Source organism: Nannospalax galili, unplaced genomic scaffold, assembly GCF_000622305.1.
Source record: "Nannospalax galili isolate Female #2095 unplaced genomic scaffold, S.galili_v1.0 scaffold1626, whole genome shotgun sequence".
Taxonomy (NCBI): Eukaryota; Metazoa; Chordata; class Mammalia; order Rodentia; family Spalacidae; genus Nannospalax; species Nannospalax galili.
The window spans coordinates 22,557-34,400 of NW_008354162.1; the positions used below are offsets into that span (position 1 = coordinate 22,557).

General features: G+C 45.0%; 1 protein-coding gene across 3 annotated transcripts in view; it reads left to right on the plus strand.

Annotated features, from left to right (window-relative positions):
- The first annotated feature begins 676 nt into the window (after positions 1-676).
- Ninl (ninein like) overlaps positions 677-11,844 on the plus strand; it is a 137,830-nt gene continuing 126,662 nt past the window's right edge. For all 3 annotated transcript variants that reach the window (XM_029555057.1, XM_008851175.3, XM_017802730.2), the window contains exon 1: positions 677-844. The gene's annotated coding sequence lies outside the window, so the exon portion shown is untranslated. The remainder of the gene's footprint in view (positions 845-11,844) is intronic.

Sequence of the window (11,844 nt, forward strand, 5' to 3'; positions counted from 1 at the left end):
GCTCATATAGGGTGTCACCTTCCCTCTGACCTTCTGACTGGGCCTGGCTGACCTCCCGCACTTCTTAGCCCTGTATCCTGCTTTGCTTCTCCTTGTGCATTTATAACCATCTCGCACTTTTCTGTATTTTATTCAGGATTTTTAAAAACCTTTCATTTTCTCTCTCTCTCTCTCTCTCTCTCTCTCTCTCTCTCTCTCTCGATCTCCACGTGCGCTCCACAGGCATCTACAAGAGCTCTTCTGTGCTCTTAAGCACGGAACCATCTCTCCAACCCCCTTCACTCAGGCTTTTACATTGTCATCTTGTCTGCATCTTCCAGAGTCTTTGTTCCTCCACTATCACTGTTGCTTTCTCACTGGGCGTAATATATATCTTTACTGATTGTATGATGGATGGAGACAGTCACTTTAAGTTTTAGCCTCCTAGTTTTCTCCATGGTGGGGCTGGGTGTTAAGGTATTGTTCCAAGCTGACCTGAGGCAGGGGCTGTTTCCAGAACAACTGTGAATAGCCACTGTGCACAGGGCTCACCTCTAGAGACTTACATCCTGGAGGGCTGCCTGGGCCCCTAACCCCGCCCCTCAGTCCTCCTCGCCCCGCCCCTTATAGCCCCGCCCCGGCAGACCGCCCCTCCCCTTCCCTGGGGAGGCCCCGCGAGACTGAGGGGCGGTGCCCGGAGGCCTTGGGAGTCTTGGGGAGTGCGCCGGACACAAAGAACAGCTACGGTGAGGGCAGGCGGGGAGCGTCGGAGCTGCTGTGGCATCCGGCACCCGGCACCCAGCGCCCGGCTCCTGCGTGCACATCCCAGACCGGCTAGCGGAAAGCGGAGCCTCCCAGTCCCCAGGTGAGCTGAGCGGAGCGCGGAGTGGAGCGGAGGGGAGGAGAGCCGAGGGAGGCCGAGGAGGACGGAGCCGGGCCGCGGGGGTCTGCCAGTACCGGGCCAGTACCCGGCGGTGGGGATGCCTGGGTGCTTACGGTAGGGTGCCTAACCCTCGTCCGCTTTTCTGTAGCGCTCAATCTCGGGACGGGAGGGGTGGTTGGCACCGAGCTGAGGGACCGTCCTGGAGCGCAGCCGCCGCCCCAAACTTCTTAAGAGCCCGAAGCGCGTGTGCGCCTGGGCGGCGGAGATTCCTGCCCTCGCCCCGGGTAGAGTCTGGAGTGACGAGGGGAACCCGAGCGGGAAGCGAGCCCGACTTGGGCCTGAGCCCGACGTGTACCTCTACTGATCGCCGTGTCTGGACCGTGTCCTGGAGCATCTGCTCAGGCCTCCTTAGCATGCATCGTTCTCCTGTGCCACTTCCTTGCGTTCTCTAGTTGTATTACCAGTTTGCACCTAGATCATTAGAAACTGGGACACCTCTCTTTGGGGCGGAAAAGCCTATTTGCATCTGTTTTCTGGGTCGCCCCCAGCCTGATCATGAGTTCTCAAGGTAGCAATGTTGCTAAGTGCTGTGTTCCTGCGTGGATAGTCCAGCCGTAGTTGAGTGGCAGTAACTGTTTGGATTTAGTTGGGCCGTTGTCTTTAAGTTCACAGATCCCCACAGCGGGAGTCTGACTGTTTAAGGACACACACACACACACACACACACACAGTGCCCTTGTGAAGCTACGTTGTGAGGAGCTCAGTGTGGCAGTTTGCACAGCATAGAAATTAAGAAGTGTGATGCACCCTGTCTGCTCTACAAGACTTAACCAAGCTTTGGAACCCGGGAGGAGGTCCCGACCCTTGGAGAAGGTCAAGTGATGCTCAGTGTCACTAGTCGAGAGAGCTGTGAAGATGAAGATGGTGTTCCATCTTAGAGGCATTTGCTGAAATTTCCAGCATTCTTCACAGTGGACTTAAAAGCTACTTAAAAAATATTTTATTTATTATATTTTTTAATTTTATATGTATGAGAGTATTGCCTACATGTATGTAAGTGCACCCATGTCATGCAATGCCCGCAGAGGTTAGAAGAGGGGCGTCGGATTCCCCTTGAACTGGAGTTATAGACTGTTGTTAGTCACCATGTGGGTGTTGGGAATCGAACCCAGGTCCTCTACAAGAGCAGTCAGTGCTTTTAATCACTGAGCCATCTCTCCAGCCTCTGACTTATGCTACTTTTAAAGCCGAAAAAAGAAAGTAAGAGAACTGGTCTGTTCAACAGAACACTGAGCCAAGTAGTTTATGAACGCTATACAAGAGCAGGTGTATATATATGGAAAATACCCACGAAGGCAGTTAGGGCCACAGTCAGCTTGGCTGCCTGTTCTTTCTGACTTACACATCATCTGTTAGTGGCTTACACTACTATGGATCAATTCTATAGTAATTTTCCACACATACATGTTTTGGGTAATGACAAACTACAGATATGAGAGTGGTCCTGTAAAATTATAATGGAACTAAAAAAATTCTCTCAGAGGTGCCATCCTTATAAACTTGTAGTGATTGTAACATCCTAGTTAAGGAATTGTTCATGTTTTCAGTGATGCTCATGTAAACCAAATTTCTTACGAGTTTTATAGGAGTTACCCCATACAATTAATTATGTACAGTACATAATATTTACTTTGGTGGTACTGGGGATGGAACCAGGACTTACCACTGAACCATGTCCCAAGCCCCATAGTAATAATGAGAATGAGCAACTGTTACAGGTTTATGTATTTACTATGTTTTTCTTTGTATTTTAGTTTTACTATTTTAAGTTTCCTTAAGACACGCTGTGCTATGCCAGCTGCAGCCTCGAGCACCCCAAGTTTACCAAATTTATTGACTGTAGTAAGAGGGCACTCAAGTGATTAACCATCACGTATAGGTTTGTATAAGTGCTTGTGGTAATATTTGCACAGTAATGAAATTGCCAAATGACTTATTTCTCTCAGAGTGTATCTCCATCATCCACCCTTTATATAGTAAAGAAAAGTAGGATCTCTGTGCTACATAAAATTCAGATCCAATAAAAGTTAGAGGGTTACAGTGTTCTCTTGGGGCTGGAGAGATGGCTCAGTGGTTAAGAACACTGGTTGTTCTTGCAGAAGACCCGGGTTCGAATCCCAACACCCACACGGCAGCTAACAACTGTCTGTAACTCCAGTCCCAGGGGATCCAACAGCCCCTTCTGACCTCCGCGGGCATTGCATGACACAGATGCACTTACCTACATGCAGGCAGTACACACATACACATAAAATAAAAATAATAAAAATTTTTTAAAGTTTTTTTTTAAAAGTGTTCTCTCTTTTTTTCAGAATGAGAAATAGTAAGCCTTCCCCCAAAACCTTGAACTTCAGATAACATCTAACAACAGTGAATTAGAAAGAGAACACTTTATAAAGGAAAAGCTAGGATTTTCTTTTAATTGAGGAATCTGAATAAGCTGGTAGAAAAATGGGCGTTCTCTAACTCATTTTTACACGGCAATTTGCAGAGATGATAGGACCTGGGTAGGCTGAGGTCATTTACTGACAGCCAGTTGTAAATTCCATGGAATTTGTGTCTTTGGGAATGTTCTGCAGAATTCTAACAATAAGCATGGGTTTTAGATGCTGTTTGGTGGTGGTTCTTCTTAACATTTTAAGCAGGCTAGAGAGATGGTTCAGCAGTTAAGAGCATCTGTTCTTCCAGAGGACCTGGGTTTGGTTCCTGGCACCCACATGGCAGCTGACAGTCTTCCATAACTCCAGCTCCCGGGTATCTTATGCATACTTCAGGCTGCCACAGGCATTGCACATACCTGGTGCACTACATACATGCAGGTAAAACACTCATACACATAAAGTAAAAATAAAATAAAATTTAAAAATTTAAATTTTAAAGTGACATGTGATATTTGAGATTTGGAACACATAAGGACTCCTTTTGAGCACTTTTTAGATACCTGCTTCTGCTTTTGGATGATGCCAGGAGCAGGCATCTGTTAGATAACTCTCTTTACCCTGGCTCAAGAAAGATCTGGAAACAGGATCGGAAATTTGGGGCAGTGTCCTGGCCTCATGCCTGCAACTGAAGCATTGGGAGGGTACTGGGAGACTGGTGAGGCTCCTGGCCTGGAAAAGTGTGTTCTATGCTTTGCTACTTTGCTATTCATCAGTATTTGAGTGGCAGCTCTAGGTTTGGGTTTAACAGTTCTTGGCTTCAAGTTTAAATTAGAAATTCAGGCTCAAGGCCAGAGATTTGGTTATTCACAGCAGGAGGCCCAAACTTTGGATCAGATTCTACCTGGAGCTGTTTGGAGGGTGACTGCAGCGGAAGGCTTGGTTTTCCTCTGGGTGACCTTGAGCCTACGGGACTCTGATAGTACTGTTTGAACCAACAGAGAGGTTTTTATGGATAGATGAATTATGGGAATATGTCTTTCATTTGTATTCTCTTTCTTTTTTCTTTCCTTTTTTTTTTGAGTCAGGGACTTACTGTAGCCTTGGCAGGCCTGCAATTCGCTGCATAGATGAGGCTGGCCTGGAATTCACAGAGATCCACCTGCCTCTGCCTCTAGAGTGCTGGGATTAAAGACCTGTTGTACCACATCTGGGTGTGTCTTCTTTTGGCATGAGGTGGGACATGCATCTAACCCTGTACTTGCCTGTGTCTCTGGTATGGACTATCCCATTCAGACTCTAGAGGAATAACAGTGACCAAGAACACATAGGGCTTTTTGTTCCTAAAGGTTGGTGTGTGGTCTCCCTTGAGTTCAAATCCTACTTTGTTTCTGGAATAAGCCAGAACTCTACAGGTAATTTTGATGCACTCAAGTTTGAAAAGAATGCTGGTATGTACCAATATTTGTGCATTGTTTTGTATCTCATTAGGAGAAAGTGGCATTTTCTTTGTTTTTGTGGGGTGATAACATTCTGTAATAACCTAGTTACTTTATCTGCAGATCTGCTTTATGTAGTAAGTAATGATTTTGGTGTGTTGGAGTTTCTCTGAGAAGTCACTGCCTACTAGGGAAACCAAAAACTCTAGGTTTTAAAAAAGATATTATATGTGTAATGAGTATATTGCCTGCATGTATGTAGGTGCACCTTTATCATGCAGTGTGCTCAGAGGTCAGAAGAGGGCATCAGATTCCCCAGGAACTCTAGTTACAAACGATTATTAGCTGCCACGTAGGTGCTAGAATTGAAGTTCGGTCCTCTGCAGGAGCAGCCTCTGTAAGAGCAGACAGTGTTCTTATACTAAGTCATCTCTCTCGCCCCCAAAGCTCTAGATTTTTAAGGCCCTAAGTAAAAGAGTTTTGCATTCATGGATGCATGTCGTTTAAGGTGTTTTAGCTGCCAGTGATGGGAAACTTTGTTTAGTCTAGTGTAAACAAATAGGTAGGTGACAAGAAAACTCCGGAGCTTCAGCTGCTCTATGGCTGAGGCTACCTTTGCCTCCCAACTTGTTCTTCTGTGCACAGACTCTTGTAGAGTAGGATGTAAGGGTGCATCACTTCTGCAAGGAGAGGGAGGTTGTCTTGTGTGGCTCTCTTTAAGGACGAAGAGATGGGGCTCGCTAGTTAAGAGTCATTGCTGCTCTTGCAGAGGACATGGGTTCAGTTCCCAGCGCCCACATCAGGTGGTCACAACTGTATGTCACTCCACCTCTAAGGGATCTTCTTCTGGCCTCTATGGGCATTCACACAAATATGCATGCATACACGCAAACCTGCACTCAAACACACACACACACACACACACACACACACACACACACACACACACACCGATAATACAATAAATCTTTTTTTAAAAGAACGAGGAATAGAGTTCAGGCCATTGGAACTATGCAACAGCAGAAGATGCAACTTAGTGTTGGTGCAGCTCAGCCTGGGAAACACTCTGAGCTTGGTGTGTGTGTGTGTGTGTGTGTGTGTATGTACTAAGGCAGGTACGTGTGGGTCCTTGACATCCACCGTAAAGAAAGAATTTCATTTTGACCAGAGTAAAGCAAAGTTGGTGTGACACAGAAAGACACACCTGAAGAGAGTCGACTCTGGCGTAGGAGAGGACACCCTGAAGTGCCTCAGTGGCTGCACAAAGCTACAGATTCTGCAACAGAATTTAGATATTAGGGAGAGCTGTTCTGCTGCAGTCCCTTATGTGCAGAAGCCTTTGAAGAAGAGACTGTTGTGGGTACACTGTGTAAGCGTGCATCTGGAGAAGGGGGTGCTAGGAGAGCTGAAACACTGGTCAAAGGGAGCTTGATTGGGCCACATGGAGGGTAGACTCCAGGTGGTTCCCGCAGCAGTCTTCCTTGTGATGTTTCTCAGAAAGGGGAGCACAGCTCTTCTGCAGGTGGCTTACTCAGTTATATTGAGATTTCTGTGCATTACCCAGCAAGATCCAGAGCTGAGGGCCAGTGGAGTAAGAGACCTTTACCTTCTTATGCCGCCTGAGAAGCGCTTGAATCATGGCTGGCCCTGTGCTTGGAGGCAGGGTGCTGTGAGGGCTCAGGAAAGATAGGCTTTGGGCCTCTGGCTCATGGTGGGCTTCTGTTGGCCTCAGTGTTGGGGTAAAGGTTTACCTGTACCAAACCCTATGTGCAGCTCACACGATGATTGTGAAGCTGTTAGAATTAGAGCCAGGTCTCTTAAGATGTGTCGCTAAACTTTATTTGTGTATGTGTCTGTGTGTATGTGTGTGTGTCTGTCTGTCTGTCTCTTTGTGTCTCTGTGTGTGTGTGTCTGTGTGATGTATGTGTGCATGTGTGTGTGTGTGGAGGCCAGAGGTTGATGTTGAGGCTTCCTCAGTCATTCTTCACTTTATTTTTTGAGACAGGGTCTCTCACTGAACCTAGAACTCAGCAGTTCAGCTAGACTGGCTGGTCAGCAAGCTTCAGGGATCTTCCTGTTGGCATGTCCATACATAGGCATTCCATCCCTTTTGTTATGTGAACCATACCCACCTAACTCACTCCCTTCCACTCCTGTCCAGAACTCCTAACTCATTGCTGCAGAGTGACTACATTATACTCCTTGGCTGGAGCCTAAATCAAAAGTGCTTACCAAACAGACACTTCCAGACAAATCTCCAGGAGAAAGGCATTTACCAGGAAGGCCCCTTCTTCTGTGTAGCAGAGGTAACTGATCCACCAGATGAAGAAATCTCAACATAGAAGCAAAGGAAACATGAAAAATCAAGGTAGCATGATGCCTCCCAAAGAAAAACATGATGCTTTAGCAATAGATCCCAAAGAAAATTATATTGATGAAATGCCTGATAAAGAATTTAAGAGTGGGCTGGAGAGATGGCTCAGCAGTTAAAAGCACTTTCTACTTTTACAGAGGACCTGGATTTGGTTCCTAGCATCCACATGGCAGCTTATAAACTTTTGTAACTACAGTTTCAGGAGATCTAGTGCCCTCCTTTGTTCTCCACTGGCATTGCATACACTTGATGCACTTAACATGCAGGCAAGACACTCATGTACTTAAAAAAAACAAAAAAACAAAAAACTAATCTTTAAAGAAAGAATTTAAAAGAAGATGTGGAGATGTCTCAGTGATAAAAATACTTGTCACTCAAGCTTGAAGACCTGAGTTCAGATCCCCAGATTCCACACAAAAAGCCAGATACCATGGTATAAATCTGCAATCCCAGTGCTCCTATGGTATGATGAGAGGCAGAGACTGGAGAATCCCCACAGTCAACAGGGCAGCTGGCCTATTGAATACAAGACTTGTAGCAAACAAGGTGGAAGGCAAGCATGACTCCTGAGGTTGTCCTTCGATCTCCACGTGCATACCATGCCACACATACACCTGTACTGGCATACATGAACATAACTCACATAAAAAGAAAAAAAAATTAAAGGAAAAAAAAGAATTTAGGAGAAACTTCTTATTGCAGTGAGTAGTAGTTAATGCAGTGCTGAGAGTAAGTCATTGTGAGTGCTCAGTCGTAGATGACATCTCTATCAGCTCCTCACCCCCAAGTCTCAGGGACTATCTTGCAAGAGGAGGCTGAAAGAATGAAAGAGCCAGAGGGTGGGAGGAGTGCTGTGAAATGCAGTCCATAGAGTTATGAGCTGGTTATTACAATATGAGCTCACAACGGCTACAGTTACCTGCTCAAGACTGGTATTAAGATCAATCCAGTTGAAATTCCGGCATATGTGAGGGAGGTGCCCACTAGGCCCCATCCCTTACTGAGGAGGTATTGGCAGTAGAAAGCTGCTAGAGAGGAGAATCATTTATTTTTTAGCGTGTGGTTACTGGTAGATTTCCTATGCTTCAGTGGATGGCCCCACACCCATACACATATGAAAACCACTACTTGGAATTAGTGGGCTACGGGTGGGAGGGGGGAGAAAGTTAGGAAGGGTCATTTTGGGGAGGATTTGGAGGTAGTTGGAGGGGGGATGGGAGGGATATATTCATGTTTCATTGTATACACGTATGACATTCTCAAGGATAAAGAAAAACATTAAAATAAAAAAGTGGAGCTGTAGACAGAGCTCATGTAGAGCACTTGAGGTTTGGTTCCATCTCTGCCACTGCCATATCTGTCCTCTGTGGTGAGCTTAATATTGCCTATGAATTTTAGAAACTTACTACATTTCTTTTATTCTAAAATATATTTTTTTTCTATTATAACATTTCTGAATTTGGTGGGGTTTTTTTCTGTCTTAGGGTTTTTTATTTTTATTTTTTGTTTTCTTTTTTGTTTTGTTTTTTGAGACAGGATCTCACTGTGTGGCACTGACTGGCCTGGAATTTGCTATGTAGAGCAGGCTGGCCTTGAACTCACAGAGATCTACTTGCCTCTGCCTCCCAAGTGCTGGGATTAAAGGCGTGCACCAGCACATCGGTTGTTCTGAATTTGGGGTACACCTTAAAATTGATGCTCTCTTAGCATCAGTCGGATTTTGATGCTGCTTTTGTTGCTTGTTTTAGACTCAGTGGCCTCTTAGGCTGGGTGAAGGATGGTATCTTCTCCATTGCCTAATGGGAAGGGAAAGAAGAAGCCAGTCCTTTTAGTAGCATCAGATGGACATTTTCTGTCTCTCATACCAACTTTATGCATCAGACTAGTCTCCTGCCTTTGGCCATTCCCCCTTCACTCATAGGCATTGCAGACTCTATAGAGGGGTTTGTCTTCACTCATACACTGTAGTCCAGTATTGTGTTTGCTGCCTCAGGGAGCAGAAAGATTGAGTTTTAGTCAAAGCTAACCCCAGAATGTCCTGGGCAGGAACCCAGGGTCTAGTCCAGGAATGGAGACAGGAGACTGACCTTAAAGTAGTTGTGAAAGAGGTATGAGGCCTTCAGCCAGATTCTCTAAAGGACGGGTTATGTTCTAAGAAATGCTTTGGCAGGTAACTTGATTATTGTATAAACATCACAGAGGATATATATGCACAGTAAGCCAGCTTCACGTGATACCACTGGGTGACATGATCTGTGGATCCATGTTGAATATGCAGTTTGTCTTGACTAAATTTATTTTTACTAATTTTATTCTTTGATTTCCTGAGATGGTATATTTCTATGTAGCCCAGACTGAGGTCTCTATGTAGACCTCAAACTTGTGATCCTCCTGCCTCAGCCTCCTGAGCTTAGATTATAGATGTGGATCACCAGGCCTGACTTTGAAAACATCTTTTTGTAGTAATGACTGCACTAGTTTTAATTCAACTCTTGAAATTTCTAGACTCCAAATGCCTGTGCCTTGAAAATAATTTTCCCAAGTCAGTTAAGATAATGGATGAGGCAGCTTAAGATACTGTGAAGCTCTGAGATTTCCGTGACTTGAAATAGGAGGTCTTTAAAAAAGATTCTTAATAATGATGGATGTTGGGCCAATAGCTCTCTGAGCTCTGTGTCTGGGGCAGGTATGAGTGTGGGCTGTTCTGCTTCCTAGGTCTCAACTCTCCTTCCCAGGTTTCTTTTCTGTATTGGTTACCAGTTCCTGGTGATTTTTTAAAAAAATGTTTTTGAGAATATCATGCGTGAGTGCTATAGTTAACCTCATCTCCACCCCTCCCTCCAACTCCTCCCATGTGCTCCCTCACTCCCTCTCAACTTCACGACCTCGTCTTTAATTATTATTGTTACATGTAACACATATATACATATCCACTACTGAGTCCACTTAATGTTGCTCATATGTACATATGTGAAGGGTTTGACCACTTGAGATTGGATGGGCTCACCCCTGGAGAAACTGATTCTCTCTCTCAGCAGCCTTTGATTGCTCTTCATCTAGGGATGGAACTGTGAATTTTCCCCATCCACGTTGGCATGTTAACTGGTGTTTTTCATTGTGCAGGTCTTGTTTGGCAACCATATTGTTGATATTTCATGGGTGCAGCTTCTTGCCATGTCTAGGAAACACTATCTAGTATCATGCACTCTAGTCCTCTGGTTCTTTCCACTCCCCACTTCTTCGATTTTTCCTTATCCTTAGATGTAGGGGTTGTGTTGTAGATGTATCAGTTGGGGCTAGGCACGCCATGATCACTTATTCTCTGCGTTTTGACCTTAGTAGCTCTCCGGAATAGTCTCCATCTGCTGCAAGAAGCTTTGATGAGGAGTGGATGTTAAGTATAAGTATTTAGAATACCATTAGATATTATATTGACTTAGGAAAATGGTAGTAGTAGGTTCTTCTTTAAGGTCTATGAATGCCCTCCTATTGAGCAGGCTTTAGACAGCTATTGGTTTTTTAAAATGTTTTATTTATTTTTGGCTTTTTAAAGTCAGGGTTTCCCTGTAGCCCCAACTGGCCTGGAACTCACTATGTAGACCAGACTGGCCACAAACTCACAGAGATTGGCCTGACTTGCCTCCCAAGTGCTGGGATTAAACGCATGCTCTACAATGTCCTGCTGATTTTTTGTTTGTTTGTTTGTTCGTGTCTTAGTTTGTTTCTTCATTGCTGTGACAAAACACTCTGACCAATACCAACTTGGGGAGGAAAGGATTTATTCAGCTTACATCTCCCAGGTCGCAGTTCATCAGGGAGCCCAAGGTAGGAACTCAGAGCAGGAACCTGGAGGCAGGAGCTAGAACACAGGCCATGGAGGAACACTGCTTACTGGCTTGCTCCCCTGGCCCCTGCTCAGCCTGCTTTTTTATGCAACACAGGCCTACCTGTCCAGGGGTGGCACCACCCACAGTGGGCTGAGTCCTCCCACATCACTCATCAAGAAGATGCCCCACAGACATGGCCACAGTCCAGTCCAATAGAGGTAATTCCCCAACTGAGGCTCCCTCAACCCAGGTGTGTCAAGTTGACACTAAAGCTATCCAGCACAGTTTGTTTGTTTGTTTGTTTTAATGGATGCTTGCAGGACATTGGTTCTTGGACAGGAACAGGCATTTTGCATAAAACAGTGTCACCATGCTGCCCAGCTCTCTGCTCCTGGGTCTCTAGTCACTGTAGTATTAGAAATGTCTGTAGTCTCTTTAGACTTTGAACCCTCCATGTATCACTTAGACATATTTCTAGTCAAAGTCTAATTTTTAGTGATACAGAGTCCTGCCTGATCCAGGGGAAACTTTGCATCAGCCCAAGATTATAACGTGTTAGTTTACTTTGCTTGGCATGTCTTGAGTAGCTGCAATAGCAAAACCCAGGGATCTCCCCCTTGTCTGGTTTCTTGAGTTGTGTTTATCTGCATTTAGGATGACTAGTTTGGGGAAATTCTGAATCCCTTTTGCAGCCTTAGTTGACAGTGACCTGCATAGTAGGCACATTCTTTCAAAGTAGAAGTCAAAAATAGTAATTCTTCTCAGATTCTGTGGATTGTTTACGTGCAGAGATCAAAAAAGACCAACAGTGAGTTTTGTGACTCAGACTCTTAATTGCATGCCTGGAATTTCAGATAGGAAAGTTAGAATAATCAAGGAGGGGGGAGTGTGTGTGCGCGCGCGC